The 27,791-nt window shown below is 38.8% G+C and overlaps 1 protein-coding gene across 3 annotated transcripts in view; it reads right to left on the bottom strand.

Moving 5' to 3' along the window:
- Nucleotides 1-27,791, bottom strand: part of MCC (MCC regulator of WNT signaling pathway) — a 220,625-nt gene that overhangs the window by 115,402 nt on the left and 77,432 nt on the right. The window lies entirely within an intron of this gene.

The raw sequence follows: 27,791 nt of genomic DNA, 5'->3' as shown, positions 1-27,791 counted from the left end.
CAGAACTTGTGGTTAGAATGGTACAGGACTTCTACAAGTAGAATCAGTACACTATAATCTACATGTAGCGTAATACAGAATTTATAATACAGCTTATAACTTTTAGTCACCTAAATAATACAGAATTTATAATACAACTTAACTTGTAATTTCTAATCACCTGGACCCTCCGCAGATTGGGTCAGATCTTAATACATGATTGGCCATATCAATGTAACAATCACAATCTAGACTCAAAAATCATATAAAAGAATACGAGTCACTCACTCAGTCCTCGGAGGAAGCAGATGACGATCGAGGCATCCCTGGCCGCCGGAGGGTCCCTGTCTCACTCTCCAGCAGCAGCTCCGGCCCAGGTTCCCCACTTAGGGCTTGTTACTGCTTGATTTTATGGTCAGTGTTCTGGGTGGCGTTACGCTTCCCTGTTCTGTGATAGGGTCATCATGACCACGGGGTTGGCTGGGTGCCTGGGACCTTCAAGGCCAGTAAAGAAGGAGTGGTTGCCCTGGCGCCTAGGAACCTTGAGGCTGGTACGGACGGGGAAAAGGAATTTGTTTAGTTTGTCTGCTTGCTTCACAGGACCTTCAGGGCCTGATATCGAGGGGAAAGGAATGAATATGTGACCCCCCCTCGGTCACCGAGAATGGCGGCTTGCCTTAAAAAATGGCATTAGTTATGCTAACCACATTACCAGGGGTCAGGAGCAGGGGGTACCAGTCACACCTGTGCACCGAGATGTCAGCAGACAAATGATGATACATTTGAGCACATATCCGCATAGAATTCAAGTGTAACCAGGCTTCATGATCTTTCCCTTACCAAAGCCAAATAAATCACTTCGACGTTTCCCAGAGTATTCAGGAGCATGGCACTCCCCATGAATACTTAAACAGAGGGCAATACCCATCAGAGCAACCCTGCCACAGCAGAGAACAATCTTGACTCCCACAAAGCCATGATGAAGCCATACACTGCCAAAGCACTAGTGTGTACTCATGCCTAACACAGACCCTCTGGACATGCCCAGTAAATTGAACAAAGCTCAGAAGAGGTTTTCAGTGCATATACCTACATTTCCTGACCACCTCCCAGCATCTGAAATTGGACTGACACAAGAACAATTCACACAGCTTTCTTCTAGCTACTGTTCTTCCTAGGGACATGTAAATGTGAGCTGGGAGTAAAGCAAGGCAAACTGTTCTGCTGGGTGACACAACAGTCCCCAGGAGCCTACAATACCAACCTCTCATCAACAGTGAGATGTACAGTTTTTCAGTGACTGGGATGTCTGCATTTCAGTCATCCAAAAGGAAAGGATTATTCACATGCAGATCACAAAACATAATGAGCAATACAAGAACAATTTGCAATATCAATCAATAAAACACTAAATGATAAAATTTCTACCCATATTCCATCTCTGAAACATTCTGTGGAAATAGTAGCTATGTGAATTTGGCTAAATTTAGGAGAGAGGTTTTTTTGTTGTTTTTTTAAGCTCCTAATATTATTATTAAGGTGATTTTCAGTGACAAGCTTTATGCACACTACCATATGCATGTATAAAACAACTAGATGAAGAGGAACAAATCAGCAAATGTGCAAGCTTTGTGAAATCTACCCATGTATATGCATTTTGCAACTACCAGGGAAATCATCTGAAGAAAAAACATCACAAGAAGGTATGAAAAGAAGCGCAAAAGGATTCTTTTGAATGCTGAACAATCCTCAATCATTGCGTCAGGTATGTTTAAAACCTTTCAAACTTGTAGCAAGGCCTCCCTTCAACCCGGCCCACCTTAGCCTTTCACATAAGCAATTCCAAATAATGTCCATTTTGAATACAAAATACCTAACCATTCCAAAAACAAGCTAGCATGCAAATCACCAGTAAACTGAAATACGCAACACAGTACTACTCCTTAATTTTGTTCAGGTACATCCAAAGTTTAAAGTGGCAGGAGGAGAATGATATTATCCAAGTGGAAGTAGAGAAGACATACTATCACTGATTTTCCACAGGAAACATTTTGGAAAAAAAAAAAAAGACCTTTCGCAGTAGCAAGTATTAACCATCAGATTTCTGCTTAGATGTTGCTTGGGGTTTTTTTGTTCACAAAACCAGCTTATTGTCCCAGCTCCCCAGCTCCTTTTAAAATAAACCTAAGAAAATCGTAAGACTTGGCAGCACATCTGACAAACTTTTTAAATTACTTAATTTTTCATCTGTGAGAGCATCTGTTCTCTTTGCAGTTTAAGAAGAAAGTCTGTTTGTTAAATCGGCAGTTTGGACAGCAATATCTAAAGCAGGCATTTCTTCAGCTTTCACAGTTGTTAACATGAGTGAGTAAGCATGCAAACACACATATATATACAACAGGTAACACACAATCATACACAGCCAGCAATTCTTGTATTACAGCAGGATTAAGTGCCCAAAACATCGCAGTAATCCAATGCAACACTCCTGAATTATTAAACCTCAACCTTGGTACTAGTTGAGTGCACAATTAATTACTGCTTTTGATAAATTCTCACTACGGTTTCTTTATGCAAATGTTTTCTACATATGCATGGAACCAAAGAAAGAGAAAAAGTAGAAGACTAAGCTATAAACACAATGGCACCACTGTCATCACACTCCACAGATAAGTGTCTCTGCAATTGTGCATGTATTTGAAGGGTATCTGATAAGTGTTCTGTTTGACGTAGTCTTTAGTCAAAGTAGTCTATCTTTAAGATAAAAAAAGGTTCCAGCTGAAACTGGAGAATACTGTGGGTACTAATGATATCACAACAAAAAGTCTAAGGTCAATCAAAAGAGACTGGTAAAAAAACTAGACTGGTAAAAAAAATTCAGGATCACAACCAGTGTTTCCTCAACCCTCCCAATAATAGGGAAAGACTTTGGGAGTAAAAGGCAAGCCCTAGATACCAATACCTGGCTCCAGGACTGATGCCTCTGCACCGAAGAGTCTTTGAGCACAAGGTATGCTGGGGCCTGACAGGATCCACCTGTGCAGATGCGCAAAAAGTGTCTTTGGACATAAGCTGGTGGGACTGATTGAGAGGGCTTTAAACTAGAATCAATGGGGGAAAGGGATACCAACAGGATTGCCAAAGGTTAGCCGAGGATTGGCATGGCATTGCCAGAGGGTGGCAATACTAGCGGGAACATTTACGCTGCTCTTGGGAGCACAGAAGGCTGAGGAGCATATCTAAAATTCTTGTACACCAATGCAGGCAGTATGAGAAATAAACAGGATGAACTGGAAGCGTTGGTTGGTTCCCACGACTATGATATCATTGGCATTAGTGAGACTTGGTGGAATGAGCCCCACGACTGGAGTGCTGGGATGGAGGGCTATAGGCTGTTCAGGAGGGATTGGCAGGGCAGGCGAGGTGGAAGTGTTGCACTGTATGTAAGGGAGAGGTTTGATTGTACAACCCTTACAGTTAGTGGTGATGTGGTCAAGAGCCTCTGGGTAAGGATTAGGGGGATGGAAAACAAAGATGACGTTGTAGTGGGTGTCTACTACCCATCGCCCAGCCAGGCTGTGAGCACTGATGAGTTATTCTATAGACAATTAGGAAAAATTTCTGTATTGATAGCCCTTGTTCTTAGGGGAGATTTCAACTTCCCAGACATCAGCTGGGAATAGCATACTGCTGTGATGAGCAGGTCTTGGAAATTCTTTAAGTTTGTGGGAGATAACTTCTTGTCAGAAGTACTCAGTGAGCAAACTAGGAAAGATACCCTCCTAGACTTGCTATTTGTGAATAGAGGAGGAGTCATGGGGGATGTGATGATACATGGCTGCCTTGGGCACAGCGATCATGGAATGGTTGAGTTTAAAATTTTCAGTATAATGAGAAAAAAGGACAGCAGAATTGCTACCCTGGACTTCAAGAGACCAAACTTTAAGCTATTTAGGGAGCCACGTAGCAGACTGCCCTGGGAATCTGCTTTTGAAGGCCTAGGAGTCCACAAGTGCTGGCCAGTTTTCAAGAACCACCTTTTAGAAGCACAGGAGCAGGCAGTTCCACTGTCTCATAAGTCAAGCAAGGGGGAGAGAAGACCAGCTTGGCTGAACAGGGAACTCCTTGTGGAGCTCAAGAGGAAAAAGGAATTGTACAATCCCAGGAAGCAAGATCAGGCTTTGCAGGAAGATTACAGAGCCATGGTTCATATATGCAGGGAGAAAACATGAAAGGCCAAAGCTCAATTAGAGCTGCACCTGGACAGTGCTGTGTCAGACAAGAAGAAAGGCTTTTTAAAGTACATTAATAGCAAGAAGACATCTAAGAAAACACTGGACTCATACTTTTTGAAGATGGTCATCTGACTAACAGGGATGAAGAAAAAGAGGAGGCATTCAATGCTTTTTTTGCCTCAGTCTTTTATAATATGGATACCTGGGGCTGACTGATCCCCAGAGTAGAAGGACCATGACTGCAGGAACAATGACTTTCCATTCATGGACACTGAAATTGGAAGGGACCAGCTGTATCAGCTGAAAGTCCATGGAGCCCAGTGGGATTCATCCCAGGGTACTGAAGGAGCTAGCAGATGTTACAGCAGGATCCCCCTCTATCATCTACCAAGGTCTCGGGAGTCTGGGGAGGCCCCTGCTGACTGGAAGGTAGCCAGTGTTAGTCCTGTTTATAAGAAGGGCATGAGGGATGACACAGGAAACTGCAGACCTGGTAGTCTAACCCCAGTACCTGGAAAAAATTATGGAGAAGATCACACTGGATACTACTGAACGGCATTTAAAGAACAATGCAATCATCAGGCACAGTCAACATGGGTTCACAAAGGGGAAGTCCTGTATAACTAATCTGATATCTTTCTACAATAAGGTCACCCACCCAGTGGATGAAGGGCAAGCGGTGGATGTAGTTTTTCTGGATTTTAGTATGGCTTTTGATGCTGTCCCTCACAGCATCCTTCTGGACAAGCTGTCCATGTGTGGGATAAGCAGGTACCTGCTGTGCTGGGTGAAGAACGGGCTGGAGGGCAGAGCTCAAAGGGTTGCCATGAGTACTTCCTTTACACTGGGTAATAAACTAAAGTAATGCCTAAATTACAATTCTAACAGAACGGCAGGTTCAGAAAACACCCTACTATCTTAGGGACTTTGATCTTACACTCAAGCTCTACCCATAAAATGCAACTTGAAGATGTTATTCCTGCACAAAAATTAACACTCAGAAACCAGTATTGTGAGCTCCAATGTGACATCAGCTCCTTTTCAAAGCTGCCTTCTCACCTCTACGTTGCAAATTTAAAAAATAGTAACTAGTCGTCAGCTGTTACTATCACAGTGAGAACTACAAAAGGTAATGGGAATGTAATTGATGCAGAGGCAAGTCTGGAGACTGACAAGTTCAAGTTTTGAAAGATGTGAGCAACTGACCTCTGACAGTAAGTAGCTTAGGTGCTCGTGATAGTAGTGATTTATAGTGTGAATCACTAACTCCTGCACTGCCTCTTTGACTGGGGGATGATCAGCAGCCTTCCGGGCACACTGTGAATGGCAATGAAGGGGGCAGGAGAAAGCAAGCAGCATCAGATATCAACTTTTATTTTTATTCTCTGTTTGAAAGGGGAGGGACTCCATTTCTCTTTTTGCAATAGAGCATGACATTATTTTAAGTTTCACTGAGATGGAGAGAGCATAAAGAGACCCAGCAGAGTGCACACACTCATACTGCTTGAGATATTTCTCTTTTCTTAGATGTTTATCTTAGAAAGACTCTTCTGAGGGTCTCGTTTAGAACTGTATCTGTACTTTACTTTCTCTTTGTGATACTGATCAGCAATATTGTTCTAGTGAGTGTACTCAAGATCACGCCCTCAAGAGTATGGCCTGCATAGCTTGCTTTGGTTCTGGTCTGCAGAATCCTACTCAATTTTAAATAATTTCTGAATCAATCTTCTCCCAAGAGCCAAAAAGGGGAAAAAACAATTGTAACAGAAACAAGATGTATAAAAACTACAGAAATATTAAGCGACAACAGAATGATTCTCAGAAAAATGTAAAACCTGTCTTTAATCCAAAAGCATATTTTTTCCTTCATAAATCATGCTTCCCTTATAGACAGCTGATGTTTGTTTTACTACCCCTTGTATTTTACCCACTATTTTTATAGGCAAATAGACTTCAGTTCACAAAAAACTAGTCTTGCCAGCAGCCTCCTGAAGTCCGCAACCCAGAAAAGGCATCAGCCTAGCAACTGCTAGCACTCGCAAAGGTCAGGGCAGCCGGTTATCTCTTCCTTCCTGGGAGATAATGGCTTAGCTGGGTGTCCTTCCCAGAGAAGATTTTAAGCTTTCAACCTGGCTGTGCTCTGAGAGACTGTGGGGAACTGATGATTAAAGAGGTTGACTTTTTCCAGTTGCCTATGCCATTTGTGTACAGTGGCACAAACTTCTAGAGCTAAATGCCACAGGGTTCCAGTATATATCTATGTCATGAGAGAAGAAATCTGGCTTTGCTCCAGTAGCTAGGAGTAAATAAACAGATTAAGAGCAACAAGGAGTTACAAAATCAAAAGGTTTATTGTCTACTCTGCGTAAATTTGTATTAGATGCATCCATCTGACATATTCATGATATGAAAGTGCCCATCAGTATAGTATTTGCTCTTTAAAATTCAATTCTGAAGGAACTTCAATATAACTTAATTCTAAATTGACTAATTTAACTTCTAACCCAACTTTCAAAAGAATTTTTCTATCCATATATGAGCAGGTCTCTGAAATTCCTTTATTTTCAAGGGAAAAACAAGTGAAGGGAAAAATCACTGGATTTACCTTGTCAAAACAAACAAAATGCTGTTCTCTGAAGCAATACACTGAGATTTTCCTTTTTTTCCCTTTTTTCTTAAAGTAATAGTGATTAAAACCAATACATTTTGTACACCCAGAAATGAAAGAGAGCAAAACATGACTTCCTCTCATACAAAGCATCAGAGACCAGCACCCCACACTTACCTCCTGTATCTTTCCAGTGGGTCCTAAATGAGATGGTTTGGGGAGTAAATGGGTGAATCATTCTACACTTTTTCACCAGCAGTTCCACTCATTATGGAGGCATTCTGTTAAACAGCAGGTCCAGAGCTGTGCATAGACCAAATTCACTTGATTGTGACAATGCTGTGGCACTGCTGTTGAAGAGATTTTAATTATCTTAGAAACACAGAAAATATCCTGGATTTTTGTAGTGTCTTCCATCAGTGTCTTCGTGGGCACGCTAGTATTTGCTTAAATCCAGCCTAATTTTCTGTAAGAAGCAAAAAACTGTCTGACCTGCCCATATTAATGCTCAAACTACGTGGCACAATCAAGACCAGTGCTATTTATCTAATTGTAAGAGATGAAGAGTCTTCATGTTTCCATATTCTAGTCCAAGACTTCTAAATGTTTTTGTGTAAGCACTACAGAATTCAATTAATCCACTAAAATCTTATCTTAAAATTCCACATTAAACCACATTGCATGCTGTGTCTGGTCACAATTTGTTAACTACTGGTAAGTGAGAAATGAGAGCTTCGTTTACAGGATATGACCTTTTACCTGTTACATTCCTTCTGTGCAGCCAAGTCCGTTACAAAACATCGTTTAACCACTTTTGCTACTTCCTTGTTAGCCTAATTTCCAGAAGGAAATCCTGCTCCAATTCAGGCAAATTTTCTTGACAGCTGTGAAACTTTAAACAGCGTAGGTACAGTCTATCCTTGCCAACTTGTCAGTAACTCTGAAAGGAATGGCTTGAGATGTTGTGATTTAGAAGTGGAGTTTAATCAGTAATCAAGAAGGTTTTAGTATATGTTCTGATCTAAATTTGCTTTGAGATTTTTTAACCTGGTCAGCATATCTTAAGATGTCCAAGCTACTTCTTGACTACACTACAAGTCAACTCTATTTGCACTACCGTCTGGTCTCTTCTATGATGAACAACTCATTAATTGGCAATATGTTTTGCAAAGCCTGTTCAAATTTGAAATTTAAAGAGGCAAACTCTTCATTCATTCTAAGTGGCTTAATAAACTACAGTTGTGTTGATATTTTATTTTCACTGGTAGCACCAGGAACTGCATGTCATTTACTGCATCTTTCATTCTTCAGAAAACAAGAAAACACTCCCCCCTCTTCTGCCACATCAATGACACAGAAAAAGCTTATGATGCCCTGTAAAATAGACAAAATTTAAAAAGGCATCCAGGCATGAAAAGCCATAGCCAAGCTTTGGCATTCTGCCGTATTCTCCTTCACATCAACAAATACTGCATCCAATTCCTCAATTACTCTGGCAAACTCCAGGTGACTACCATAGTTTCAAAATTAGTCCCTAATCTGATCTGAAGTTAACATGGCTAGAACTGCAATAGTGTAGTGCAACTACAGCATCCAATCACCCAACTTCAAATGACGCTCAGGTAGACTTTCTTTTCAGTGAGGTTCAGCTTCAGTATTTTTTCCTGTAGTTTAAAAAACAGGGATTTTAATTGGATTATGTATGTAACCTCTGCCATGAGTTGACTTTTGAAATTTATTTGTTCCCTATCACCTCTGTGATCTGCTAAAAAAACCACAGGAAATAAAGTGTCAGAAAAGCTGGCGTTATTTACATATTTTGGCAAAATCTTTACCAAATGAAACCTGAAATGATACTTTAATCCAGTTGACCAAAGCCAGTTTATTTTGCAAAAGGTATTTCACATAGTGCTTTTTGAAAATAATTTCTGGACACTGCATCTTCCAATCAAAGGTAAAAATAGTATCTGGAAAATAGGCACCCTACCAGGAACAATCTAGAGTGGTCACCAAAGACCACGAAAGTTACAAGAGCAATTCAAGTAAAAGCAGTTTTTCTGTTACTCTGGAAATTCCCCAAACCAGAAGATTCCCTTCCCATTTGAATAAAACATTCTTTATTATTTATTAGCAATAGCCAACTACACAACATTTACACTTATGCAGTGCTTAATACTGGGACATTAACTTGCTCATTTCTAAAGTCATATTTCTATTAGTGAGCAAACTAAATTAAGTGGTAAGCAAGCCATTTCAAAGCTAATTAACCAAGGCAGCATGCCATAACAACCAAGTAATGCTACACTAAGATGTCAAAATGAGAACTTATAATGAAATCAAAAGTTTTACTGAAACTTAACCAGTAAAGAAAAAGATTCATTACAGGAGGTTATAAAGAAAATCCTACAACACATCTCTGGACCCTACACAGAACTGATCCCTACATGCACCACTAACTCATTTCCTGTGCAAGAGAATTCAAGTCCTGTGAATTTCACAGAAGGTATGACAAAAGGGGGCAAATACAGCATGGGGAAATTACAGAAGGAATACAGACCATATTAGAGGAGAAAAGAGGTTTTATGCAAAAAGATCCATATAATCAAAGATTTTAAAAAACCTTCTAAAAGAAATAACAGCAGCAACAAAAGCCTCCTAACCACTTTTCCCCCCACTTAAATATGTGTCAATAACTTGAATATACTTCAGGCACTCACTGAAGACAATTACTAACTTTGATTTTCCCGAGACTCCTTATTTTTCAGAATTACTTTAAACTATACTTGAACCATACTTTCAATACTCCACCCATAACAAGGTTTTAATTTACTTCTAAGTACACCTTTGTTTCCTAGGTATCTTTATAAACACCCAGGCTACATGCATAAAAAAAGCTTCTTCTTAAATCCTTTTCTTTTCTATTTTCTTTCCTTTTTTTTTTTTTTAAATCTTAGTTTCCCATTGGCACAAGTGGTTCATCTTTACTAGAAGTATTCCCAGAAATATTTCCCATTATCTATAAAAGTTTATGAGATCTTTGACTCCAGACAAGTGTGCTCAAAATACACTTCACAGTAGCTGGTAACTAAGCTATGTATTTCTGACAGTATAGCTTATTATTTAGTACCAATATGGGACATTTCTCTGGAAGGTTTATGGAGCCCATCCAAGATTTTTTCATTCTCTCTACTTTTCTCAATTTCTCATTACATTTTGTAACTTCCTATTTCAGACAGGGAAAGCAGACATTAAATAAAACTTTGATGACACATAAATACATACCACACTGGGAGTTAAAAAACAGGCTTATCTTCCAGCCCATTCCATTAATAATAATGTAGGAACCTGCACTCAAGTTCTCCTACATAGCAGTATACTCTACATATATGAACTGATGGTTGAAAATAAAAACGGTAACTAACAGAAGCCAACAGCAAAGTATGTTCAGTGCTAACACAGAAGCACAGACAATGGATAAGTATCTACGGATCTCAACGTAACCATGTGTTTTCTCTCAGTAGAGAAAACAGAGGTATGTCCACTTCCCTCCAGTTTACCATTCACGGCTGCTTGATGCATGGTTGCATTGTGCCTGAAAATGGCTATATTTTAATGGAGAAGGGATCATACAAAGATTATGGTATATTTTGTTCCCTCTTTGATTAAACTTTGGTTATCATTATTAATGATCTCTCTCAGCCTCCCTTTCAATGATACACTCAAGGGCAGGCTTGCCACTGAGAGGGACATGAACACACTGGAGGAACGAGCCAGCAGCAATATCATTAAATTCAACAAGGACAAAGGCAATGTCTGGCAGACGAGACGAACTAAACTCTGCAACAGGGCATGCTGGGAACTGCCTGCCTGGGCAACAGCTCTGCTGAAAACGGGCTGGGGGTGCTGGTGGAGAGCCAGCTAAACAGGAGCCAGCAGTACACGATGGCAGCAATGAAGACTAACAGACAGCATCCTGGATTGAACCAATGTGAATGCAGACAGGATATTAAGCTAGGTGAGTACTCCCATCTACTCTACACTCTTGAGACCACGTCCAGAAGTGGGGGTTTGGTTTTGGGCCTCACAGTACCTGAAAAACGTTAATGAACTTGAACAAGCCCAGCCAAGGGCCAACAAGATAGTCAGGGGGCTGGAGCACTTGAGGAAATGCTCTGAGAACTTGGCTTGTTCAGACTCAGCATGACGCAGCTTTGGGGAACCCCATGGAGCCTGCCAATACCTATGAAGATGTTATCAAGAAGATATAGCCATGCTCTCTACTGAGATGCATGGTGGGACGACCAGAGAGAATGGAAATAAATTGAAACAGAGGACATTCCAGATGGATGTATGGAACAACCTTTTCCCTGTGAGGACAGCCAAGCAGCAGAAGGGGTTGCCAAGAGATGCTGTTAGAGGTAATCGTAAAAGGTTTCCAGTCCTAACTGAATAAAGCCTTGAGTTGCCTGGTCTGAATTCAGTGTTGACTTTGCTGTGAGCAATAAGTTGGTTTACAGATATCCTGAGGTCCCTCCCAGCTTGGATAATTCTGATACACAACTTCTGCTCTGTGAAACAGAACCTGGCAGAATTTAGTCAGAGACAAACCACCAGCTATTACAGGCTCAATATTACAACACCATTAGAAGTTAGACCGTATCTATAACCACTCATCTCTTCATTGTTCAAGCAAGTAAGTATTCAAAACCCTGAGTGGCACAGAAGAGTTGAAAAGGACAGTTATTTACTTTGTCTTCCGACTTGTTTGGAAGCATGGGATAAGCAGAAACCACTTCCAGTCTCACCTCGGGCTGGATTCACAACAGCCTATGAGCCCTCGTGGAAACCATGGTTGAGAACACGGCAGTCCCAAATCTGAACATGGCCTGAACACCAGGCCAGGAATCCAATATTCCCAATTATTTGTAGTCCAGCTGCCATGCAGAGGCACTGTTGAATCCTTAGTCCAGTTATTTGCTACAGCTGTACAGATCGCAACAGACAGTTACACAGGTCTCAGGGAAACCATGTCAGTAAATCAAGTCCCCAAAAGCTCCCTCTGCACGCAGCTTCTCTCCATGCTACAGATCTGACCCACTATCGGTGGTGGCCAATGCTCCATCTTCACCTAATTCTAGAACAGCATTTGTCACTGACTGCAGCTGTTCAATAGAAACATTATCTTCTGCAAAACACAAAGCATATTATCACTGTGAACAGCTGAACTGAATATGAGAAACACTTTTAGATAGTTGTATTTGCATAAATAGATTTTATTAAACATCCTCCAACATTTATGGATTGCCAGAGTAAGTTTTATTTACTGCTCCCACTGTGTACTATTTGTAAAACAATTAAAAATTATTTTTGGCATGATTTTTCATCTTACAGAAAGGGCCAGCTTCTACTCAAGAAAGCCAGAAAAAGAAAGGGTAGAATCCTTGTCAGAGTGAAATGGCTTTAGGTCCCTAGATTACTGGAAAGGAACATAAACTGATTTTAAGGTCTATATATATGACTGCGTTAGGGTTATTTTACTACAGACTATGATCTCAACATAGGAGATCAGAGGCTGAATAAAATGATCTAGATCCAGACCTGTCATTGAGGCAAAGTAACAGCTATAATATACATACAAACACAGCCACATATAAGTAGTATATAATTTGAGAAAACCATTTCTCTCACTGACCTTTCCTTTCTCATGAAGTATACTGATTTAGGAAAGCTAAAGAAGAGATGTAGATGCAAGCAGGAAATAAAGTGGCATATACCACCTGTGTCTTAAGGGGGATAAAGAAAAACCTGAAAAATTCTTAGACAGTTGAATGGAATGGAAGTCTTATTGCAGTTGCCCCGCATTCTGTATCTGCATTACACCCTTCAGCAACAGCCACAAAATCAAATGAACTAGGAGAATAAAAGTTCATTTCAGCATTTCCTGTTCTTCCTGTCCAGTATCATCAGTGCTAAACTATTTCTGGCTAGATTAATATAAGAAGTCAAGAAATAAAAATTCTGCTCAAATCATTGCATGGGGTTATCATGAGTCAAGGCAACATGTGAGTGTGCACACCCTGAGCAATGAGATTTCAAAAAAAAAAAAAAGAAAAAAAATAAATCCATCTATAAATAACATCATATTCGATTATCCATCCAGGATTTTGCATTTTAACAATGATACAAAACTAAAAAGGTAACAAGTGGTAGGATGAGAGGAAACAGGCTCAAGTTGCGCCAGGGGAGGTTTAGATTGGATATTAGGAAAAGTTTCTTCACTGCAAGGGTTGTCAAGCACTGGAACAGGCTGTCCAGGGAAGTGGTTGAACCACCATCCCTGGAGGTATTTAAAAGATGTGTAGATGTGGCACTTAGGGACATGGTTCAGTGCTAGACTTGGCAGTGTTAGGTTCATAGTTGGACTCAATGATCTTAAGGGTCTTTTCCAGTCTAAATAATTCTATGATTCTATGAAATCAATGACATGCACAAATGCTCATCACAGTGTAGTTAAATCTAATTTTAGGCATGTTAAATGCTCAAAACGGAACAATCCTCTTCTCCAACACATCATGTTTTGTAATACAACACAAAGTATTTGAATGCTAAAATGGGAAAACTAACTACAATCATATCGGTTAATTCAAGACATGCTAAGACAATTTTCTCCTTCAAAAAATGTGAACATGTCAAAAATACTTTTCAGTCACTGGTCTCAACAACATAATGAAGAAAATGTAGTTTGATTCACAAAGTTAATGCATCAGTTATCATCCATTGTTCTACCCTTTAAACAAGCAACTCTTCAAACCAGCACTAACCAGTAATGAGTTTCAAAAATTAAAGGGTTTGCACTTTCACATAACTGGAAGATTACATAAATGCTGATGAAAGTGCAACCTACCAGCCAACCCTGCTGGACTTCAGTCTTAAAGTCCCATATGGGTCAGGATGGGATTATGGGGTGTAACTGGTGTGGTGAAATGGGAAGATTCTACAAATGAAAGAGTTTTGAGATTCAACAAATGCTATGTTTCCAATGAGAACCGCTTGCTTACATAATTCTCCAACAAACGTTTTTGGCATCTTTTCTCTTGTGTCTGCATTGCTGGCTACCCAATGATATTTCTTGAAAGGACCAGGAATATTCAATGACTCTTTGCAGCTTTAGGTTGGAAATCTTCACCAATGGGTCAGAAACACAAGACAAGTAATGATGAAGTAGTAACAAGCCAAGTGCTGACAAACAGCACACAAATCTGTGTGCTAACACAGACTTTATTTCACCATTTTTAAAAAAGAAAAAAACCCCCCACAACCACCAAAACCCTCAGCTCTTTGAACCCCAAGTTAACAAATAGACTTCTCCCTCACATAGCTTTCTGTTCTCTCTTCTTTCAGCCTGCCAGCACCTCAGGGGGTAAATACTTCATCTTAAAATGATCATAGATAAATGTTCATACCAATTACTACCCCTGGGATAAGACAGTCACTAGAAGTTATTTTTTTAAAAAGGGGGGGGGACACGGGATGGGACTCAAATATACAGAATATGTAGCAAAAGATGAGATAGTTTCTGGCTTATATCTTGGAACAACTTTCCAACTGTGAAATCACAGTGAGTGCAATTCAAGAGTTGTAAGTGCTCTTCATAAGAAAGACTTCTGGTCTAATGCCTTCTCTTATTTTCTTACGTTGTAAATGCAAGACTGTTAAAGACCTCTTCAACAGCATCCAGATGTAAAGATGTAGACAGCCACACACAAATACAGAAAAAAAAAGAGCACTTGCCTTGTGAAACAGGACTCTTACTAAGAGGTGAAAGAAATAACTTCAACTTTCCTCACTTCACTGGGAGGAGAAGAGGCCACTTTGCTCATTCTCTTACAAGTGAGAGACTTGACCAATTCATTAATGATGTGGTAGTTAATATTAACCAACAAGCAAATGAAGAAAAAATATGTCCACAAGCATTTTTAAACAATGGGAAATCTCACTGAAATGCAAGAAAATAATTATGATTTTGAGAGACAAAGGTTACTCTGCTGAATAGTACTTGGTTTACCACTAATTTAGTATTACAAGGTGTTACTAGGTACAGGAACCAATCTAAGCAACCATGTAATTTAACTATATTAAGGGTGGAAAGAAGAAAAGAAATTAATGAGCAAAATCAGTTTAAAGATGGGGAATGAATGATTGTCCAGGAGGATCTATTTTGCAGCTGAATTTTCAAGTTCTTACCTTGAAAATTGGGCTAGTGCACTCACACTATCATCACAATTAAAAAAATCACAACTCTCTTGTGCAGTGGAAAAGACAGAAATGCAGAAAGAGAGTTTAAAAAAAAAAAAGGTATACCTAAGAATGTTGAAGTAAAACAAAGAATACTCAGACAAAGTTTAAAAAAGGGCGACCCTGACAACAACATTCAGAAGAGTTGTATAATGACCTCTCAAGGGAAATGCTAAAGACTCCATGACTTGGGAAGCATACACCCAGACTGGATAACAAAATACACATAAGGAAGCACTCTTACACTGGCAGAGATGTGGAATAGATGATTTTATGGATCTTTCCATCTCTAACTTGTATAGTTTTCCAGTTGACATAATTTCAAAGGTCATCAAGAAACCATAAAAAACCCCAAAACCTGCATCATTTAAAAAAAACAAAGGCAAAAATACCAGATTGCAGACAAGAACATTTGAAGTGACTTAACCCAGCCATATGAGCAACATACCCAAAGGAATACAGAAAAATAGATTAAGACACAATTCCTGCTGCATTTACTGTTTTCTCTTTTTCCACTTTATTCGCAGTTCTGTATCATCAGCAAGAATTAGCTCAGTCTGCAGTGGACTTTTTAGCTTCCTGGGAGTAGGTTTGATCTAACAGGTTGGACTTGAGTTGCAGAGCTTGCCACATGGATATTTTTCATATCAGCTAAATGTTAATAGGATTGTATTTAACATCTAACACTAATACAAATAAATTTTATCCACCCTGTAATAAAGGCGATACAGGTCTAAATACTGCCCTTAGTCCTGCTTTTGCACTACTTCCGTACACATGAACTCTTCTGCAAAAGAAACCCTCTAGGCCAAGCAAAAGATCTCCAATGTACGTAGAAATGACACATGGAGAAGACAGCGGACACAAGGAAACAGTAATACAATATTAACAAGCAGACCGAAGAGTGACAGAAGCACATTGCTAACCTACTCAAGGCTTGTCTAGCCAGGAAAGCTATACAGGATTAGGGAAATGTTTAAAACACCATAGTTGCTGAGTATAACTTAGTGTGTATTTGGTCTTATTTTGTATTTAGCCAAAAAGTTGGGGTTGTTTTTCCTTTTTTGGCTCAGTTCAAATCACTTTCAAAGCTGTACACCTCAAACCAGAAAAGGGCACGTTTCTACTCAGAGGAGACTCTCGCTCAGGGAATTCTACCCGTATAATTATGGCTATTTAAATACGTGCACTGGCTAACAGCACAACTCCACAACAGCCCTGTGTAGACAAGCCTTTACTGTTTTCTCACATATAATACAGGAATAGCTCTACTTCCTTTCATCACAAGGGTGTTGATTAATTGCAGCACTCTAGATAATAGAACATGCATTTTTTTCACACAAACATGAAATCTCACCAACTTTTTTTTCAGATGGGACTGTTTTCTTAAGTTTTTTTCCAAAAATTGCTGGCTTAGCAGCCCCACAGTCTGATAGCTCTACCTTTAGCTAAGGGCAATGCGTCTTGTGTGGAAATATTGTTAAAGTTCTTGTTCACCTAAGTCACCTGGAAGAATCATTAAAAAACAGTGACTTGGCACTCAGCAGAACTGAAGTTGCTGCTGTGGCTGCTGCCACCACTGGGACATTCCCAGCTTTAGACAACCCAGGCACACTGAAACCAGGCTGGCACACAATGAGTGACCAGTAACTAGTTAATGTGCCACATACACACGGGACTATGGAAAAACAAGACTGTTGTGTTTATTCTTTAAATGAGCAGACCACGGTCAGCAAAGCTCCGAGGTTAAAATGCTTGACAGAGACTTCAAAAAAATACAGTTAAAGGATTGTGCAACACTAAGCAAAGGAATACTGTATTACTTTACCTCTTTGATTGTCATCTGAAACACTGTATTGAGGGAATCTACAGAAATTTTTGAAACTGAAACTGAAATTCAAGCACTTGGCTACATCTACCACTACCCCTTCTAGAAGAAGATAAAAACTTGGACCAGTATAAGGATGGCCACCTCAGATGTGAAACGGTATCATTCTGAACCATCTAATGGCTCAAAAGTTAAAATATCCTTCATGTGGACAAACAAAAAAACAGATTTGGGAGGACTGAGGAATGCCTGAAAGAATACAGAAGACTATCATAAACATCTCTCCTGGTAAGTGTTGGGATAGGCTGCTTTTTGAAGAACTAAATTAAAAATAGGAGAGAAGCTGACTTGATTTACTGTTTTTTTTTTACTTTATTAGACACATACATTAAAAGTATAGTTAGCCACATAACTTTAGATATTTCAGGCCACCAAATTAGAACCCTGGCTATTTATATATTAGTAGCTATAAATTACTACATGGAGAAAAGTAGAGCACAATCACCAACACCTTTCCTGTTTGTTTTTATATGGAGGCTAATATTGGACTGTATTCGTACCTCCCTTAAATGTCACAAGGAAACTTAGGATATTTTTCTGAACTGAAAAGATATGGGTGAAGAAAGCTCACTTGAAACAGGATTACAGTCTTGCACAGATTTAGAGAAATAATCATGGAATCTGCCTCCAGAAATGCAAATTGGAGTTTTCCAAGGAGTCTAACAATTTCAAGTACAAGCTGATGTCCCTGGGATTTAGGTATTTAGCTTCCACAGACTCTTTCAAAAACCTCAACTCTAAAGGAGTACCACATTTATTTCAAATTACAGTAGGGACTACTACAGCATCCATATCTGGAAGGCCCCTGCTAGCGCTTCTCAGCGTATGAAGCACACTGTACAGATGAGGTACAGGTACCTCCAAGGGATGTGCAATTAATTTCATGGCCTAAATACCTGAAAGTCACAGTAGTAAACCAGCTCACTGATGGGAGGTTTGGGAGTTCTTTAGCAGGGGATGGGGAGGTGAGCTGTTACAGGGGGTATGTGTGTGTGAGTCGTTTTACAACTGAAATCCACAAGGGTAGGGTAGGAGAACTATACATTATAAGTAAGGAAACCTGACACACAATATACCTCTTGTCCAAGACCAGGTAATAGAGGATGATGTATAGGAATAGTCAATGCAACTATATAGTCTATAGATAAGAAACTACAATCTTGTCAGCATAGGTCCTTACGTGAGCACACTTCTAATGGGAATGCCTTTTCACCATTTTTGCTACACTTCTATTTTTTTTAAACATGAAGTATATTCTCATTCACAATTGTGTTGGACTCCTGTCTATGAACTAAAGGGATTCAGCTCTAAGAGGATAGATAGATACTTATATATGTCTCTCCTACTCTTCTGCTGCTCCAACACCTGAAGACTCAGACACACTATTAACAATTAAGCCCATTTAGACCATGACAGTGCATTCAGGTATACTCTAGTCTCACTTTTTTCTCTTCTCCCTCCAGTTGCAAATTCTTTTTCCTCAAAAGTGCTATACCTCTTACTGCTGTTCTTGATGCACTGCAAATCACAGTCACAGGTAACCCACAAGTAACCTTGTTTCCTGCAAGTAGAGGTTAGTATCACATCAGTCTGTTTTGATAGGTTTTGGTTGAAGGTCAGACGTACTTGACTGCATGAGTGATAGCTTGAACTGGAAGACAAAATACTTGAAAGTTCAGCTCTACAAACTTGAACTAGATGTAAGATATAAAGGATGAAATTTTCTTCAACCTGCCCTCTCCTTCCTTTTTTGCCTTTGTTTTTGATTAAACTGTATCTGATGCCTGCTTCCCTAAGCAACAGATTGAAAAAAAGAGTGACAGAAATCCATAAGCTTTCTTGGAAGCTTCGTGTGATCACAGACAGGAGTTCATGGGGTTTTCTCCTGCATCCACTTTGCATATTCAGTGGCATTTTACTAGCAGGAAAAATACAAATAAGGACAAATTAAAAAAAAAACACCAACAAACAAAACAAACCACAAAACAAACAGAGAACACCCTGCACTTAAATGAAGGGAGTAGTTTTAATACTCATTCTACACTACTGCTTTTAACCTGTGCCCCTCCCTTGCTTTTTTAAGTTTGGGGTTTAATATTTTTTTTTTTAAATCACATCTGGATGCTTGCACTTAAACATAAACATAAAAGGTGAGTATCTCCAGAAAAATACCAACTGTAAAAAATAGTGTGTCCATGAGAAAGAGGGACATCAGAAGCAGAAATTAGGCAATTTGACTAAAACTATTTACACGTTCAATGGCAATGCTTCAGTGAGAAGTAGGCAATGGCATATCACTGGCGGCAGTGTTTAACATCAGAGTAGCAAAAATGAGAAGAGTAGGAACAGTTTCCTAATTGACATATTATAGCTCAGGTTCACTATTTGCAAAATAAGTAATTCCTCAGGGTTTATCTGAGAATGAAATATATGTTCATAGTTTTAAAGATAGATTTTATGATAAATAAAATACACAATATTATTTTTACTTAGATAAATTAGTTCCATTCTAAGCCTAAACAAGTCACTTTAGGGATATAAATGTGCAACTCTAACTCCCTCCCAAGCCAGGCAATAATTCCTAATATTCGTTTTAAAATTAAAATGCCAAATGGTAAATGACTTGACAGTACTACTTTTATCATATTGTTCTGTTGCAGTTTCGGTTTCCTTATTATGTTATGAAATCCTTAAGACAGAGTAAAATTAAGACACAGTCCCTATGTACAATGCATTGTACAATCCCAGAGCTTAGTATCAAGTCCAGGCAGCAACTGTTGAAGTGTACACTTTTTAGTGATCTTTTTACTGAAATTTCTATTTCAGTAAACACGACAGCTGGAAATTACTATTCAAGAATAAACAGTTACGTGTACATACAAGTCTCCATAATACATGGAAATGTTGAAACGTTAATTTAAGGAAGAAATGACCCAGAGAAGTACCCAAATGTAGGTGACCTTAGGACTTTTTTTATTGGACAGCCTACTCAAAGTGTCTAAGCAGCACAGTATTTAACTCCTGTGAGGGTATTTCCAAGATGACTGGAAACCTTCAGAACATCTATGATCTTCATGATGAATTTGTGGCAAAACATGTAAGGGAAAAAACAGTCTCTGCAATTTATTTTTTTCCCCCAAATACATTTTTTTTTTTGAAAAGAGCAAGCTACAGAATAATGTTAATAGAGCAGGCTGACTGTTGCTCAGAAGACACTCAAAGAAATGTATCAATGGAATGAGCTACTCAACCCTCCTGCTACCTTCAGAAAATGAAAATATTAACACTACTCTGAAAAGAATTAAGTTATTCATGCCATTAACTCCTAAGCCTCAGGAATCTGCTGTAGACAAGGATTAGTTTAGTGCAATAAGCACCCTGCTTCTGACTGGCAGATGTTATAACCACATCAGAGTAGTCTGAAATAAGTCCGTTGGAGTCTAGAAGAACTTATTTTCAGAAATGCTGCATACTTGCAAAGGGAATGTCTGGACTGTAGAAAGTAAGTAAATAAAAGCTACAGACTTAACTTTTTATATTGGAATAGAATGTAAATAACACAAGCCATTGCTGTGTTTTTAAACAAATACCCCAACAACATTATTTATTAAATGTTGGTATAATAAAGTCATGCTATGTAGGAAACAGCTTACTTAAAGCAGATTATTTTATATGTTTTAGAAATGATTTCTCTACAATAATTTTGCAAGCTTTATAATGTATATTTTATTTAATAATGTGAGCTAGATAATGTATTTCCTTTTTGTTTATTTAAATAGATCGGAAACATTTCTGGTGGCAAGAGTAAAATGGCACAAGAAAGTATGCACAAGTTAACACACAGGCAAAAAATCCACCTGGTCGAGACACTCCAGAGATGAGTTTGAGGACTTCCATCTGGAGCAGAGCTTGCTTGCATCAAAGTACTAAGCACATTTGAAATCATGACACTTTGTGTCAACGCTTAACTCTGCAGAGAAAGATCTGAAGTGGGTTTGACTCTGCAGAACAAGGCCACAAACCCCGTGACTCCTACTATCTGGTCTGATGAGCAGCCTCCTTCACAGAGCCTCTCTGCCTGGTATCGCACAGGGATCCTTGTGGTGCGAGAGGTGTGGTATGAAGAGTGTCATGAAGCAGTAAAAGCACTAGTAAAAGCACTTCACTGCTCTTTCTTCTGCTACCAACAGAGGTTGGTGGGAAAAATAACAATGCGAGTGAACAAGAAAAGTTTCTATTCCGATTTGTGGAAACTGTGATTAAAAAAACACATGCCAGGTGATATGAGACAAACTCTACAACAAGTGACAAAAAGTTATGTGCAAAAAGTAGCCAACAGTTTAAGAATGCTAAGAGTTACAGCAGCCATGCCAGTACCTATCGTATCAATTTGGTTTCTCTAACAACTTTTATTTTAAGCACACTCTGTTTCTGTTTGTAAGGCATTTTGCATAACACTCCCTAAGGCGTCTACTTCATTCTTCATTTAAAGAAAGTTTTCTGCCCTCACGTTAAGGTGCTCGGCACACCAATATGTACAAAAAGGGGGGTAAAAAGCACCTAGGCCTTTGCTACTTTAGCAGTCTGTTTGTAATCAGTCTCCTCAAACATATTATCAAGCTTCCTTCACATACTTGCTTAGGTGCTGAGAGGTACTGTAAACATAAAACTTCAAAGAGCAAAAGAGATCTGCATTTGGCACAGACTAAGCTTTCACAGAATATCAAATCTCCATGAAAATAGTTCCAGAAAATCTGGCACAATTTACATGGAAGGGAAAAAGAAAAGAAAAAAAAAAAGTGATTTTTTTGCAGAAACTGATTGATGCTGCTTTGAGAGGGGTCTTCCTGTGGTATCAATGTTATTTTTCTGCACTGTCAAGTAAAGTACAGTTAGAGCGTAACTTTGCATTCCTCATTCAGGTAGAGGAACTAAATGGGAATTCCGCATCAAGTCTACACTTTTTGAGTTTTGATAGCACACCTGCCTTAGCCAATGGCAAAAAGAAAGTGTGCTTCCAGTTCTCCTGAGCTGACAAAAACTTTAACATAGTTGCAGTTAAATTGGCAAGAGTACAAAGAATAATTATTCTGGATCCACAGTACCAGTGACACATCCATTCAGAAAGTCAGCAAACCCACTGACATAGACAAGACCCAAGAAAAGGATGCATGCCCACCAGGATTAAGCCCTTCATAACAGGAATTCACAGCTAGAAAACTTTACCCGAGAGCACTTCGCTTGTGTCAATAACCACAGTATCCCTGCAAGTGCATGCACAAACAGAGCATGCAGTCCCTCAGAATGGCATTTGCACAGTTCTGAGCAACACAACCAACGACAGACGTTAATGGCGAACTTGGTTTCGCAGCGTTCGGACAAGATGTCCTGGAAGCCATTTACAAAGCTACCACTCTCCAGCTGTCCCTTCTGCCACAGGTTGCCATTCCTAGAGCAGAGTCAGCAGGAGACACTGCCAGAACCTTGGTGACTTCCTCACAAACCACGGTGCCTTATATGATCTCATGTTTAGCTGTGCTCAAACCCCATCAATCGGTTCTACACCAAAGCAGTACTGGCACATACTCATTTCAGTACAGTAGGCAGGAGGTGGTGAATTGACCAAAACAGCGTTTTTTGCTAAACTTTAACTTCAGCAAATGCTGGCAATACCTGGCACAATACCACGTCCTTAAAGTCTCATCTTAGCCTACTAGTGAAATAAATGGGATGCATAAATACAACAATTTCACTTTGTGTTTATCTATTACAACCTTAAATGCATTAAAATAAATTGATAGCATTTTGTCTCACCAAGACTTCAAAAATCTCAGAGAACAGAACATTTTATTTCAGAGAACAGAACATTTTATTTGTGTGTGATTATAAAAGCCTGTGGAACAGCTTGTGGAGCCTTGAAGCAACGTGCAAACTGCGACCAACAAAGAGAGATGGATGGTACGATTCCTCTGAATTCAGAGAAAGGGCTTAGTTGCCATATCACTGTCAGACTAGATCACCATTAAACCACTGACTACTGGAAAACCATTGTTAAACAGCAGATCAAATAGGTACTTAGAAGAGGAAAGAAATGGACACTTCTCAAGACCCAAGTTCATATCAAGCAATACCAACATAATGTACTGATACTAGAAATATTGAAAGATCTAATCATTAATAGAAGAATTAAACAATACAAGAAAGTATGTCTTAATGTCTTACCTGAAAGTGTTTACAAATATCCTTACAGACACAGAAACCCCTATAAATATTCAAAAATTATTTCTTGAAAAAATCCAAAGATTGTTTCTGTGTTTTTTTCAAAAGATAACATTTAAAGTGTTTTCAGGTACTGACTAACATACCAGCTATATTTCTAAAGATTTCTTTTGTTCAATGAATTTGTCATGGCATCAATATCAGCTGCTGTAGTGATATTCAGAAAACACAACTGAAAGTTTGTTCTACCCTGCAGGGAAAGTTTGCTCCCAACTTCAAAGCAGTCAGTGGCAGGATACTTTTCTTTAAAACAAAGAACCCGAGAGTCAGTGTCTGACCTCAGGCAGCCACTAACTTACACTTCACGTCAATGGCCACACTTTTGAAACACAAAAGAGTGTTATGCAGTGCGGCAAGAGCTCACAGCAGCTGAGCTGTGTCTGCAGAACACAGCTAGGACTTGGGGGGCATCAGTGGGAACAACTGGCAAGTCTATACATTCATGCATCCATACAGCTCACAGGCACTATAGGAAAACAATGAGTTGAACACAGATATTGGAGGACGCATACTGTTCTGTAAAGAAGGAAAGAAAGCAAAGGGGAGCAGAAGCATGTGTTGTGAACTGTCTGCCAGGCTATAAGAAGGGAGAGTAGGGATGAAATAGAAGCTCAGGATCATTTCAGAAAGAACAAGAGTCTAAGATTTGGTTGGGAGTTTATGATAAACCAGCCAGGCTGCACTGAAGCAAGAACAGAAATCGTTATACTGTCTATGGGGCATCATGGGAAAAACTAACTTCTCAAACATCAATGCCAGAACAAGCATTCCCAGCAGTGGTGAGCCTAATCACTTCTAGATGTCCTACCTGGATTCTTCACTGGTCCCTAAAGCGAGGGCAATACTGCTAATCACGAGGGATTTAAAATAAAAGGAGCTGGGCTTTAGAGTGAGCAGAATTAAAGCAGAGGCATCTGTTGGAACAGCAGCCTCCAAAAGAGGTGGTGCAGACAGCTGGTGAATGGCAGCTTCTCAGACTGCTGAGGCAAGATGTGCAGGAGCTTGTCTGTCAGCTCCTTAATATAGTACATTTGAAACTGAAGTTTCAGCTAACTAGTGAATGTAGTACATTGTAACAAAAGAATCAAGAATCTGAATGCTGAGAAGGTTCAGAAATTCCTTAAATTAAAAAAAAACCAACCCAATAATAATGAGGGCACACCACCAGATCTATCAAGATTAATTATTATTTGGGGAAAATAGTTAACTCTATGTATTTGGCATATTTTATAAAGCTTATTATACACTAATCAATTTTCTTATTGTCTTCTGGAAAGAAAAACATCTTGAAAAAAGCAAAAAGCAGAGTGGCCATGAAATCACACCTCTGGCAAGGGAACTAGTATAGTCTCTGAGGCTCCTCTCAAATAAAAAAACAAACAAACAAAAAAAAAACAACCAGAGCGTTTTTCAGGTTGACAGCATCCCTTTAAATTAAGCATTTATTACTGCACTTACTCAAGGCACACAAGACAAAGCTCCAGCAACTAAAAAAAAAAAGGTTTACTTTGAATATATACCATAAACGCAAACTGCCTTGATTATTAACTGCACTGCATTATTGTGGCTCTTAAAATTGATACAGTCACTAAGACCAGAAAGACATGGTTTGTGCAAATTATGATTCCTCATGACTTGCACAGACCCCTGAAAGCCATGCTGATTGTACCAGGATAGTTTTTATGAAATGAGCTTGACATTCTTGTTTTATTTCATCCACAGTTTTCGTCTCTATCAAGACCAATCACTGTCTGTAAAGAATAATTTATTCCTGTGTCAAGCCCTTTAGTTATTCTTTAGGGGATGAGTCATCAAGGGATAGTAGCTCCCTTAAATCTTTGCTTTATCAAGACAGTGAACTTGCTGTAGTCAACAAAGCATGATGTAACCATGAAGCACAGATAAAACCTGGACAATGTAAAATAAATTCTTAATTGATTTGAGATTATAAACAGGCATTAATATAACAAACTTTTCAAGGGAACCAAGTGCCAAGGACAGATGTTAGATCACGTGCCCTAGAGTTAAGAACTCTCATCCTAAGAACCTCAGCCAAAGCTACAGAAGTACATTATTATCAAACAAGATAATTTAAATCAGAGAGAAACATGGAAACACTGAGTTTATGAAAGAACTAATTCTTTAAAAAGAAAATCTAAAATCTGCTAAAATCTACTCTGAGGGTGAAGATTCTTGTGGACGGCCGTCTGCTTTAAAAACATGCTGCATAAATGGATGCATTAAAATGAGTATATTTATTTCCCACATCCTTTATTGTTAGCTATATATCAGACTAGGGATAAGGACTTGGTCGAATGACTGCCATTCCTCTTGCTTCGTTGATAGCTATGCTCTGTTTAGAAGATGCCAGACAGAACATTACTTTGGAATGCTGGGCAGTCTGGATTTTCAATAGCAGCCAAGTCTGCTCCATGATTCATAGCGGATAAGGTTTTCAAAATACCAGAGCCCTTCAGGCAGCTGCCCAAGTAATTGCTTTTAGATTATTATTACTACCACACTAAGAAAGAATATTCATTTAATAGGTCAAATGATCAGTCTTCAAAAAGGACCAGAAATTACTCAGGATGAGAACTGGTAGAAAGCAAAAAGGAGCCTTTTTAAAAAAATTAATCCTACCTACTTTCATGGTGGCTGTAAGACTTCAGATGTGCCTCTCAGACATGTTCTCTAGGGCGCCCAGTCTAACAAAGACCAGTATTTTGATATAAAGAAACAGACCTTGAGATCATCAGATTTTAAATTATATATATAATTCAAGTAATCCTTTGAGGAAACAATATCCTTTTCTCTAGAACACTGCCAGAGAAAGCAGGGCTCAAAGGAATAGGAAAACATGAAGAAAATCATGGGGAAAAAACATATTTAATATCACACTGTTAACAAAGGAAAACATCAGTACAACAGCATGAGAAAAAGTGCATGGCATTGCTCAAAAAATCTGGATTTCTCATATATTCAAAACTGGGGGCACGGGGAAAGAGAGAGGGGAGAAACATTTCAGAGTGGCTGATAAAGCCCTGAAATAAAATATTCCACGAGCCAAAAAAGATAGTAGAGCAGTCCATTTAGACTACAACAAGGTGACGACAAAGCTAGAATATTACTGACCAACACTTTATGAGAAACAAATGGACAGACTCTGGAGGTTCAAATCAGTTGGGCAAAGAAGGAAAAAAAAAAATGAAATCCAGATACTTACAGAGCATAATGTGTCAGCCTCACTTCCCAAAACATGATTCTGCAAATAATTTAGCTTAAAAAAAAATAAATAATAAAAAAAAATAATCCAAAGACTGGTTCATTCCATCAGCAAATACTTTTCCTACAGAGGACCTTCTTCTAACTTAAATAAAAACAAGCCATCTTTTTTCTAATACAAGTGATGTTTTAAAGGGCTAAGTAATATATAGTAGATACATAGTATTTTGTGCTTCCAAAACACTGTACAAACACTAACTAATGCTCAGAACAACCCTGTAAAGGTAAATAAATGACACAAATAAGAGTAAATTCTGATTAAATTAAGCATGGGAAGGGAGGGATCACCAAGTTTCCCCTTGCCCTGGGACAAATATACTACGTGCACTTACTGCTCTTCCTTTTAAAACAATTAGCCATTTGGAATGTCTGCTGTCTCTAATGGCTTTCTGCTCCACCTCGACTGGAATTCATGCCAAGAATCCTACATATTAAAAAAGGTCCAAATAAACCTGCTGTAATTCTTGAAAACTATATGCCACAAAAAAACAGTTGACTGGATTGCAGCTTTAGAAGGCTCAAGGATATTAAATTCCCGTCTGTTTTTGCTCATGTCCTGCAGCTACCCCAGCATAAAGCTCTGTAATAGGTCATATACGTTGTCATTTGGGAACCAAAAGGAAAGTACTTTATCTTTTACTTGTGTTCAGGCTCAATACACCAACTTTCCTTTTCCTAAAGGAATTTAAAATATTCTTTTTTCTTTCTCCATGTATGGAATCCACCCATTGCCAGCTGGTTCACAAACTTTAATGGAAGTGGAATATGGGACCACTTTTAACTTTTTTTCCCCCCAAAATTACAAACAACATATATTTTCTGGAACAGTTGAAAAAACCCTGTACAATGTTTCCCAACACACATAAAATCTTTTCAACAGAATGCCATGACACTAGTCCAGTTCTCATTCTGCCACAGAACACTTGGAAAATGATGTACTAAAATCTGCACTGAGCTTTTTAATAAAAATAGGAATTAATTTCATACTGGTAACTTCAGCTTTCATACAAAAAAAACTCACTAAGAACATGTGTAGGCCTAAGTCAGTAAACATCGATCACTTGCAAGATCAGTGATACCCTCAAATGTTAGTTTGTTTTAATGTTTTACTGTGTTAACATGTGAGTCCCAATATGTAAAAAAAAATGTACTGTCTTTTATTACATCTCTTTGATGCTTGCCTTCTGCATCTAGTGCTATCCTACCGTCTTCTGTGAAAAAACAG

This window comes from Accipiter gentilis, chromosome Z, assembly GCF_929443795.1.
Source record: "Accipiter gentilis chromosome Z, bAccGen1.1, whole genome shotgun sequence".
Classification (NCBI taxonomy): Eukaryota; Metazoa; Chordata; class Aves; order Accipitriformes; family Accipitridae; genus Astur; species Astur gentilis.
This window is presented reverse-complemented; position numbering and strand designations above follow the sequence as displayed.